This window comes from Choloepus didactylus, chromosome 1, assembly GCF_015220235.1.
Source record: "Choloepus didactylus isolate mChoDid1 chromosome 1, mChoDid1.pri, whole genome shotgun sequence".
In the NCBI taxonomy this organism is placed as follows: Eukaryota; Metazoa; Chordata; class Mammalia; order Pilosa; family Megalonychidae; genus Choloepus; species Choloepus didactylus.
Window position 1 is genome coordinate 149,057,966 of NC_051307.1, and position 11,453 is coordinate 149,069,418.

The window sequence follows — 11,453 nt, forward strand, 5'->3', positions numbered from 1 at the left end:
ATGATGTCAATAGGGCATTAGTACCCAAGGTGAGAAAAATATCTTTTTGTCAAGATAATAAATAGAGCAAAATTTATATTCTGAAATCAATTGGTATCTAATAATATAATATTTATATTACTAGGATATTTTCCAAGGATCCAAGCCTATCATTGCATTTTAAATAAATGTATCGCTAAATAGATATGTGACATTCCTAATGCTTATCTGAATTAAAATTACCTTACAGAAATGATAATATATTTAGTTCACCATCTCCAATTAGAAACACACAAGTAGAAACAATTTCTACTCTTAGCATGATCAAAAGACATAATTTTAAATAAATGCAATATGTAAAACTCAGGATACAGCTGTCTTATGAATCATTCTCCAATTTTATAATTAGGTTCTCAATAATTAAAATTTGATTTGCTGACCTTAGTTGGTACATCATATTTTCTGAAATTACTAAGGAGCCATGATGTCTGGATTTACATGTAAGCAATATAAGACAATTCATTGAAAAGTTGGAACTATATCCTACATATAATTCCTTACTTTTTCTTTGTCTTTTTCTATCACTCCAGAAAAATAATACACGAGGCTTAACATTTCAACTCATGTTAATCAAATGTCCATGATTATGATTCTAGAAGAACTGCTACTCATCAGACTTACGAGTGTATCAACCCATTTTGGTGGATTAGTTTTATTATATTGATTTTGCTTATGATCCATTCAACAAGTCTCTGCAGCAAACTAAAGTACAACCTGCTGAATTAAATCCTTCTGCTGCTACCTCTTTCATTTTACACCCTAGATCCTCATGTTTGCTGATATTAGCTATCTATTTATATTAACTCGTTACATTTGCTACATTAAAAAAATTCTCCCCTCGTTTTATCTGCTTCCTTGTTTTCTATCATACTCAAATGCACTAAATTAGAACCCTCAACAAAATCTCTTTAAACTGCCCTCTTCAAGGTATAATACTATCTGAAAACTTAAATCCAAGGAATAAAAATTAATCATATATCTTTTAACTGACTAGCATTTAGCGTCATTAAGTATTTAGTCAAAATTTTAGAATTTTCTCATCTCCTAATTTCTATGGCATCACACTTGTGGTAGTTTGAAGCTGTGGATAACCCAGAAATGATGATGTTCTTGAATTTAATCCATTCCTGTGGGTGTGGACCCATTACAAGAACAATCTTTTGGTGAATAAAATCTGAATTTAATTGAAACCTGACCCACCTCATTCAGGGTGGGTCTTAATCCTCTTATTGGAATCCTCTATAAGAGGATAAAAGGCAGAGAGAAGACAAAGAGAAAAAAGTCAGAGAAGCTAAGAGAGACAGTAGCTAAAAGAGGGAAAAACATGGAAGCTCAGAGAGAAAGCCACAGACAGAGCAGTCAGAAGCTGAAAGCCAGGAAACCCAGGAGGGAGAGACCTGCAGACATCACCATGTGCCTGGCCATGTGACAGAGGAGATGAGGATCATTGGCAGCTGGTCTTCAGAGAGCAAGCATCACCTGTTAATGTCTTCATTTGGACATTTTCAAGGTCTAAGAATTGTGAGCTTGTGAGTTAATAAATCCCCATTGTAAAAGCCAACCCAGTTCTGGTATATTGCATTTTGTCATCTTTAGCAAACTAAAAAACCACTATTATTTTTCTTGGCTCTCTAAGCAGTTCTACTCTCTCCCTTGTAGACTTTTTTTCCTCTTTCCCACTGTTAAGCCTTTATATTCTAAGGCTTCCTTCTACTTTTGACCCTCTCTCTCTTTTTTTTTAATTCTACATAGTTTCAGTGGGTTAACTCATGCACTCATGGCTTCAATTTTCAAATCAAAACTTCAAGTTAGCTCTTTCTCCTGACAGGTACCTGACAATTATCTTCACTCCAATATTAAGAAATAAACATTTCATTAAGAAATGAACTCCTGCTCCCAACCTCTCTTCTTACTGCATTTCTTTTTGGTGAATTCATTAATAATTACACAAGCCAGAAACCTGGGATGCTATTCTTGATAATTGCCTCTGCTTTAATCCATCCCTCATATTTAATTAGCCACTAAATGCTATAAATTCTATCTTCTTATGACCTCTTACTTCTCTCTCTTCTTCCTATTTCTACTATAACTACTGTATTTCTGAACCTGCTCACTCATCTCCCAAAACCAGCCTTCTTCTCCCTGCATTCCCTTCTCCACATTATCTCTAGATTTATCTTTTTAAAACAAGTGTCTGAACATGTCTCTTCCAGTTCAAAACAGCACACTGGAAATAAGAACTTGTCTCCTCCTCTCCTGAGTCCCCAGTAAAATTACAGCAAATAAAGATGCTGATAAATAAAACAACCAGAAAAGGCAGACCCATACACGTATGTAAAATCTGCAATGGAAAAAAGCCCTTATCCCAAGGAATTTACTGGCTTATAGACAACAATGATAGGTAAAGTCAGAAAATGAAGACTGTCTAAAAGCAGAGAGTTAATTGAAAGTGAATCTGCTGAAAAATTATGCTAGTCAAGTGCCCCTCACCCACCTCCCTTTCCCTATATAAAATGAGCATAAACAGCCCAGCATTATACTATCAGGCATTATAAATAGAACTCTTAAATTTTTTTAATTAACTGCATTGGGAGAATTAACGTTTCTCAAGTTGCTGGAATGGCTTCCAAAAAAGCTACAGAGTAAAGTTCTCCAAATTTAGCATCCAAAGACAGATTTTCGCATCCGTTCACCTTAACTATGAAGGAGCATTGCTCACACGTGAGCTTCCAGTTTAAGCCCTAATGGTGGAGAGACCTAGTAGAAAAATGGGAATACAGCAGCAGGGAAGAAATGATACCAGTTGCCTGTCTTCTGTTTTTAAATATAAGTGAAGAAACAACCAGCAGATATGAGAAGAAATGGATAAGTCATGATAAGTTAAAACAAACAAACAACAACAAAAAAACAAGTGACCAAAAAGGAAACAAATGTAAACCAGGAAACAAAAAACTTCAAAAACAAAGCTCTAATAAATATTGAAGAATCTGAAAAAAACAATACATCCATTAAAGAACAAGAGACTATGAAAAAGGAATAAAAGGAAGAACTTATGGAAAGAAAACATATTCCTATGTGTCTTGGATCCTTATGATTTATTTTTATTATCCAAAGGAAATCTAAAATTTCTATTTGCACTAAGAGTTTTAGCTTCCTTTCCAGGAATATTTTATTAGAAGTATTAATAGATAGCATAGTTATCAGGTTCTAAATATTAAATCATTCAATTCTTAAATGAAGGCAAATATCAGCAATAAGAATACCATTAACAAAAAGGTGAAAAAGTGAGCAAAGCAACGTATAGTATACATAAACAAAGTATATACTTGAATAACTGTTTGGTTTACATATGGTTAATAATTCTGCTGCACACTTTGTCAGAAGAATTAAGAGTCAGATTTGTATATAAAAAAAGTAAAACCAAAGACATCTTTCATTTGCAGTTTTTTTTCATAACATTATAAACTAGGACAATTAAAATGTGTAATCCACACAAATAATCAACATAAATAATTGGCAAATGGCTAATTCTCTTCTTAGATTTTAATAGCACTATTTCTGAAATAATGCAAAATTCTAAAAAAATAACACTATAAAGCATTTACAGTCCATAAAACAATAGTTTGTTCTTTCCTTCTTACCTTCAGTCCTTTAATAATCATTATGTATAAATTATGCAACTATTAAATGAGTCAAATGTGTGAAAACATTGTATTTTATTGCTTTATATCTTGCTTTATATTATTGCTTTACATTATAATTGCTTTATAGTAAAATAATATACATTTTTCAAAAATGAATGCCAAAACCAAAGGCAATTGGATTAGAAATTGTGTAATCCATATTATAGAAAGAGATATGGTGATTGATTTTCAAACTAAACACTACTACAAAGTCTTACGACTCCATTTGGAGAAGTAAAGCATTTCTATTCTTTTTTTTTTTTTTGTTCTCATTTTTATTCAGATTGTTCAGATACCATACAATTATCCAAAGATCCAAAGTGTACAATCACTTGCCCCTGGGTACCCTCATACAGCTGTGCATCCATCACACTTAATTTTTGTTCAATTTTTAGAAACTTTTCATTACTCCAGACAAGAAATAAAGTGAAAGATGAAAAAAGAAAAAAAGAAAAGGAAACTCTAATCCTCCCCATCCCTAACCAACCCCCCTCAATTGTTGACTCATAGTATTGATACAGTACATTTGTTACTGTTTATGAAAAAATGTTGAAATGCTACTAACTGTAATATATAGTTTGTAATAGGTATATAGTTCTTCCCTATATGCCCCTCTATTATTAACTTCTAATTGTATTGTCATACATTTGTTCTGGTTCATGGAAGCGATTTCTAGTATTTGTACAGTTGATCATGGACATTGCCCACCATACGATTCAGTTTTATACATTCCCATCTTTTGACATCCAACTTTCCTTCTGGTGACATATATGACTCTGAGCTTCCCCTTTCCACCTCACTCACACACCATTCAGTGCTGTTAGTTATTCTCACATCTTGCTACCAACACCCCTGTTCATTTCCAAACATTTAAGTTCATCCTAATTGAACATTCTGCTCATACTAAGCAACCACTCCCCATTCTTAAGCCTCATCCTATATCTTGGTACCTTATATTTCATGTCTATGAGTTTACATATTATAATTAGTTCCTATCAGTGAGACCCTGCAATAATTGTCCTAATGTGTCTGGCTTATTTCACTCAGTATATTGCCCTCGAGGTTTTGTCATCAACCCATTTTTTTTTAATATGGTTTTGTTCACTCACCATACATTCCATCCCAAGTAAATAATCGATGGTTTTCTGCATGGTCATACATTTATGTGTTCACCACCTTCACCACTATCTATATAAGGGCATCTACATTTCTTCCACAAGGCAGGAGGGAGAGTCAAAGAAGGTAGAGAGGCAAAAGAAAGAGGAAAAAAAAATGACAGCTAGGAAGCAGCAAAAGGAAAAATAACCTTAAATCAAAGTAGAATAAAGAATCAGACAATACCACCAATGTCAAGTGTCTAACATGCCTCCCCTATCCCCCCCTCTTATCTGCATTCACCTTGGTATATCACCTTTGTTACATTAAAGGAAGCATAATACAATGATTCTATTAGTTACAGTCTCTAGTTTATGCTGATTACATCCATCCCCCAATGCCTCCGCATTTTTAACACCTTGCAAGGTTGACATTTGCTTGTTCTCCCTCGTAAAAGAACATATTTGTACATTTTATCACAATTGTTGAATACTCTAGATTTCACCAAGTTACACAGTCCCAGTCTTTATCTTTCCTCCTTTCTTGTGGTGTCTCACATGCTCCCCACCTTCCTCTCTCAACCGTATTCATAATTACCTTTGTTCAGTGTACTTACATTGTTGTGCTACCATCTCCCAAAATTGTGTTCCAAACCACGCACTCCTGTCTTCTATCACCCTGTAGTGCTCCCTTTAGTATTTCCTGTAGGGCAGGTGTCTTATGCACAAAGTCTCTCATTGTCTGTTTGTCAGAAAATATTTTGAGCTCTCCTTCAAATTTGAAGGACAGCTTTGCTGGATACAGGATTCTTGGTTGGCAGTTTTTCTCTTTCAGTATCTTAAATATATCACACCACTTCCTTCTGGCATCCATGGTTTCTGCTGAGAGATCCGCACATAGTCTTATTAAGCTTCCTTTGTATGTAATGGATCGCTTTTCTTTTGCTGCTTTCAGGATTCTCTCTTTGTCTTTGACATTTGATAATCTGATTATTAAGTGTCTTGGCATAGGCCTATTCATATCTCTTCTGTTTGGAGTACGTTGAGCTTCTTGGATCTGCGATCTTATGTCTTTCATAAGAGATGGGAAATTTTCATTAATTATTTCCTCTATTATTGCTTCTGTCCCCTTTCCCTTCTCTTTTCCTTCTGGGACACCAATGATACATACATTATTGTACTTTGTTTCATCCTTGAGTTCCCGGAGACATTGCTCATATTTTTTCATTCTTTTCTCCATCTGCTCCTTTGCGTGTAGGCTTTCAGGTGTTTTGTTCTCCAGTTCCTGAGTGTTTTCTTCTGCCTCTTGAGATCTGCTGTTGTATGTTTCCATTGTGTCTTTTATCTCTTGTGTTGTGCCTTTCATTTCCATAGATTCTACTAGTTGTTTTTTTGAACTTTTGATTTCTGCCGTATACATGTCCAGTGCTTCCTTTACAGCCTCTGTCTCTTTTGCAATATCTTCTCTAAACTTTCTGAATTGATTTAGCATTAGTTGTTTAAATTCCTGTATCTCAGTTGAAGTGTACATTTGTTCCCTTGACTGGGCCATAACTTTGTTTTTCTTAGTGTAGATTGTAATTTTCTGTTGTCTAGGCATGGTTTCCTTGGTTATCCAAATCAGGTTTTCCCAGACCAGAACAGGCTCTGGTCCCAGAGGGAAGAAATATTCAGTATCTGGTTCCCCTGAGGGTGTGTCTTAGAAAATTGCTCCACCCTTTGATGCCTTGGGTCACTGTGCTTTTCTGCCCAGCAGGTGATGCCTGGTAGCCTATAATTCTTGACTGGTGTGAGGAGGTATGTTCCCTCAGGCTCTGGGGTCTGGTTCTGAATGGAAAGGGCCCCACCCCTTTCCTCCTAGAGAAGACAGACCCCCCAGGTGGAGGTCATTAGCATTTCAGTGGTCCTGCTCTCTGCTTGTGGTGTCTCCACCCTTCCCAGAGTCATGGCCCTGGAAACTGAAAATGACTGGGGCTTTCTCCACTGAGCCAAAAAAGAAACAGATAGTCCCCTTCAGACCCAGTCTGAGGCAACCCTCCGGCTCTCCCAGGTCAGTGGTCACCCAAAGCCTCTGTCTGTTTTTTGGGGATGCGTACCTGTAGTGAGCAGTTCACACTCGCTACTTAAAACCCCAGTTGGAGCTCAGCTGAGCTGTATTCGCTTGCTGGGAGAGAGCTTCTCTCTGGCACCACGAGGCTTTGCAGCTCGGGCTATGGGGGATGGAGTCTCGCGACTTGGATCTGCCGGTTTTACTTACAGATTTTATGCTGTGTTCTCAGGCATTCCTCCCAATTCAGGTTGGTGTATGATGAGTGTATGGTCTCGTTTGTCCCCCCGCAGTTATTCTGGATTATTTACTAGTTGTTTCTGTTTTTTTGTAGTTGTTCCAGGGGGACTACTTAGCTTCCACTCCTCTCTATGCCGCCATCTTGCCCGAGTCCAGCATTTCTATTCTTGACAGGCATATAATAGTCCTCTTTATGCCAATAAAATAGGCTCCACCATATGCACTTATGAATGCAAAAAGTAATTATATAGGTGTATCTCTCACTGTTTAATACCTGATTGTCGCTTTCAGAGAATGCCAAATGTAAACCCTTTGCAGCATAGACTATTTCCACTATTCAAACAGCAAATAGGACAGTGAAGAGGGCGAAAGAGTCACCAAGAACCACCATACAGCTTCCAGACTTTGATTGCTGCCCTTCCTATAGTCATGAACATTAAAAACAAACAAACAAACAAAAAACTGCACTATAATAATTTCACAAGGGAGGAAGACAGTGACACCTCACTTTTAAAAAATTAAAACAAAACTTTTGAAATTTAATCCTGAAGCAAAGAAAAAGACAATATTTGTGTTCTAATTTATCTTAGACTTATGTGCTTTCTTTAAATTCAATTATGCTCCAGGAACTCCCATGTCCTTGGATTTATTTATGCTTTTCCCTTCCCCTACTACATTTTTCTTCTTTTCAGCCTGTCCAAACTCTCTTCATCTTTTAAGGCCAAAATTGTTGTCCTCGCTTTGGCAGCACATATACTAAAATTGGAACGATGCAGAGAAAATTAGCATGGCCCCTGTGCAAGGATGACATGCAAATTCTTGAAGCATTCCATATTTTTTAAGTCTCCCTAGTAACATGAGACATGACTCCCAATAATGAGCCAGGCCCCTGCCTTGTAAGATTAGTTAACAAAAAATGGAAATTAAATTTCAGTGGCTAAGAAATTTCAAATAGAGTTGAGAGGTCATTCTAGAAATTACTCTTAAGCAAATTTCAGCCAGCTGTCACAAACGGCCACAGTATGCCAAGCCCCAACCAACAGTGTTCCTAAAAACTATAAAGAATACCCTGAGCTCCATCTTGCTCCTGCTTCTGTTCAGACCATGTACACCATTTCTCACTCTGTTTCTTCCACATTAGAAGCCTTTCACAACAAAATTCTCCTCTCCAGAGGCCCCAAGCTCAACCAGCCACCCTCAATAGCATAACCAGAAACTTCTAAGCTCCCTCAAGCAGGGCCTGCAACCCACTGACAGCTTGGAACAGCTACAGAAGAGGGACAACAGACCCAAATTCCCTTAGGTTTAAGGGAGATAGAAATCTCTGAGGGGGAAACTGAGGCAGGACTAGAATTAGGGCAGTGGCTGGCTGATGAGCAAAGGGAAATTCCAAGAAGTGGTCAGGCAAGGAGAAAGATATCTCCAAGGAGGACAGCAGTAAATAGCACCTGGGGGGCAACTCACCCCACCTCAGTGAGTCATCTATGACCAAGCATCAATGAAGGAGGAAAAAGGGGAGAGTAGTAAAATGGTTGATAAAAATTACAAAATGGAAAAAATCTGTAAAAGCAGATTGCACCACAGTGTTGGGGCCTCTTGCCCCTCACCTCTTTTTTGCAAGACTGCTGGCATGTTCCTTCTCTGCATGCATACTTAATAAATATTCTGCCTGCTTAAAATTTTTTTTCTGCCTAAAAATTCTTCTCTAACTTTTTTCAGTCTGTATTACTTTCTCCATTCTCTCTTCTTGTTTACAAAATATAATGGTCACCTTATTAAAGAAATGGGCATGTTCTACCATATATTTATCTTTGTTTATGATTCATCTTCTTTACTCACCTGTGAGCTCCTTCTAGGCATGTTCTGGATCTGAACCATTTTTGTATTTATCCCCCAGATGCCAAGAACACTGTGTCTTGCATATAGTTAATTTCAACAAAAATATTGTCTTGTTGTGGAGCCAGTGAATCAGGCAGGTTTTAAAATCATCTTTGAAAATTGAAAATGGAGGGTGTATCAACAGTTCATGTCAAAAAACAAACACACAGGAATCTTAGTTAACTACAGGTTCAGCAATAACTACTTAAAAAGTCAGAGTTTTATTAAGATGCCTTAGCAAAAATATAATGTCTATAGCAAGAATGGTAAGTATGGCACTATATGTGTCAAAAATCCCCCATCCTGGGTGTTATCAATGATATAGTAATAGATTCTAAACATTAAGAAAAATATTGGAAAACTAGAGGACATCTGGAATAGAGTCTTGAAACTACACTCCATGAAGAATGACTGGTGGTATGTAGCCCCAAGAAGGGAAAGTGTGGGTGCTGAAATATGGCAGTGAGGGTCAGCTTATTCTGAATTGCCTCAGACTTCTCACCTGAAAAACTGAGATGATAATGATTGTATATTACTCACAGGGTTATGAGGATTACATGAGTCACTGCATGTTAAACACTCAGAGCAGGTCCTGGCATATAGTAAGTCCTAAATAAGTTAGCAGTTGATACCATTATTTTTCCTCTAAAGTGTTGAACAAGAGCCAGTGATGCACATAGACTGATTTTTCACTGTGTATAAGAAGGAGTTTCATGATAATTAGTATTTTCTTGCTCCTCAAAACAGTGGAAAATTTCAAGTTTCAACTCAGCTGCCTCTCAGTCAGGAAGTTATGGAGAGGATTCTGGTCTTGGGAAGAAGTCAGACTACAAGACCTCCCAGGCCCTGAGTCAGGAAATGCTGATCTGCTGGAAATGGCTGTAAACAGAAATGACTAAGTGCCCTGGAGGGCACCAGTGTTGACAGAGCTCTCCACACATGTCTGCAAGATGGTCAGGAGCATTCTTTGTTCCCCTCCCATGCTGCTGAGCTAGATTACTCAGGCATTTACTGTCAGTAATGTCTTCATTTTGGTGAATATGTACACATAATGGTATTTATGACCATATGTACAGAACACTAAAATTAGGTTCTTTATACATATATAACAATAAATGCACTAATCTGGGAGAAGGCCATAGGAAAAAATGTCAGGCATTGACAAGCCAACAAATTTACATCTTTGCCTAAATATACCTCATTCCTAGAGGCTAAACAAAGGCAGTGTGTAGTCACTATGTCACTGAAATCATGATGTCTCTAATCTTCCTGGAATATTATGATTGTTCATAGAATAAAGTAGCTAGAATAGCCTAATCATGTTTATTTCCACCTCAAAAATCCATACACGTATGTTTACGACTAGCTATATGCTTTTGTATGTCATTTTACATGTATCTATTTGGTTTGTAAATAACTGTGCAGAAAATATGTTCATTTTCCAAATTAAAGTACTTATTGTATATTAAAAGGAAATATTAAGAGAATGTAGGACTCCATATAACACTAAGAATTTGAGCCAGAAAAAATTTTCATGAAATAAGTAGGCTCAGTAGTTACACTAAAGCGTACCCTGAAGTCTACTGTCTAAAGTTAACTGGTTATTTGCACATGGGAAGACTGAGGCATCAATGTCATGGAAAAGGCAAGCCATTACTAATTTTTGTCCTTTCATTCACAAACAACTGATAGTGTTGATGAGTTGGGGAATGTGATGGTTAGGTTCATGTGTCAGCTTGGCCAGGTGATGGTGCCCAGGTGTCTAGTAGAGCAAGCACTGACCTAACTGTTACTGCAAGGACATTTGTGGCTGGTTAATAAACCAAAAGGCTAGTTTACTAAATCATCAGTCAATTGGCTGCATCTGTGGTTGATTACATCAATGAAGGGTGTGCCTTCTGCAATGAGAGAATTCAATCAGCTGGATTTAGTCCAATCAGTTGAAGAATTTTAAGGGAGAAGAGAGAGAACCTTACTTCTTCTTTGGCTAGCCAGCCTCTCCTGGGAGTTCATTGAACACCACCAGAGTTGCCAGGTTGCTGCCTGCCCTACAGAATTTGGACTCATGCATACCCACAGTTGTGTGAGACACTTTTATAAAATCTCATATTAACAGACATCTCCTGTTGGTTCTGTTTCCCTAGAGAACCCTAACCAATACAGGGAATAATTTAAGTTGGAAACCAAGTGTGAAAATGAAACAGTGAAAGCAAATTAGAAAGAAAATTCACAGCTTTAAGAATGCACACATAGCTATGCTATGATAGGGTCTGAAGACTTCAAATTTCATTTCAATCCAGATTTAGGGATGACTGTGAGCACAACGTACATTTGTTAGGGTTGAGTTATGGTTTTTATTGGAGTATATGATCCAACCTACATAGAGACTGTAGAATTCTTGTGTCATTGTATCTGAAACACTGCCATGACCTCACAGGAAACTTTTAGGACCAGGCTAAGTAAATGCACAAA

At 37.1% G+C, this 11,453-nt stretch overlaps 1 protein-coding gene and 1 non-coding gene across 2 annotated transcripts in view; both read left to right on the forward strand.

Annotated features, from left to right (window-relative positions):
* The window catches only part of PLSCR5 (phospholipid scramblase family member 5), a 33,809-nt gene extending 33,021 nt beyond the window's left edge, over nucleotides 1-788 (forward strand). Inside the window, exon 9 of the transcript XR_005217887.1 lies at nucleotides 570-788. The gene's annotated coding sequence lies outside the window, so the exon portion shown is untranslated. The remainder of the gene's footprint in view (nucleotides 1-569) is intronic.
* Nucleotides 789-7,835: 7,047 nt separating this feature from the next.
* Nucleotides 7,836-7,942, forward strand: LOC119510908. The gene has a single exon (XR_005212065.1). It is a non-coding gene; the product is annotated as a U6 spliceosomal RNA (small nuclear RNA).
* Nucleotides 7,943-11,453: the final 3,511 nt, after the last annotated feature.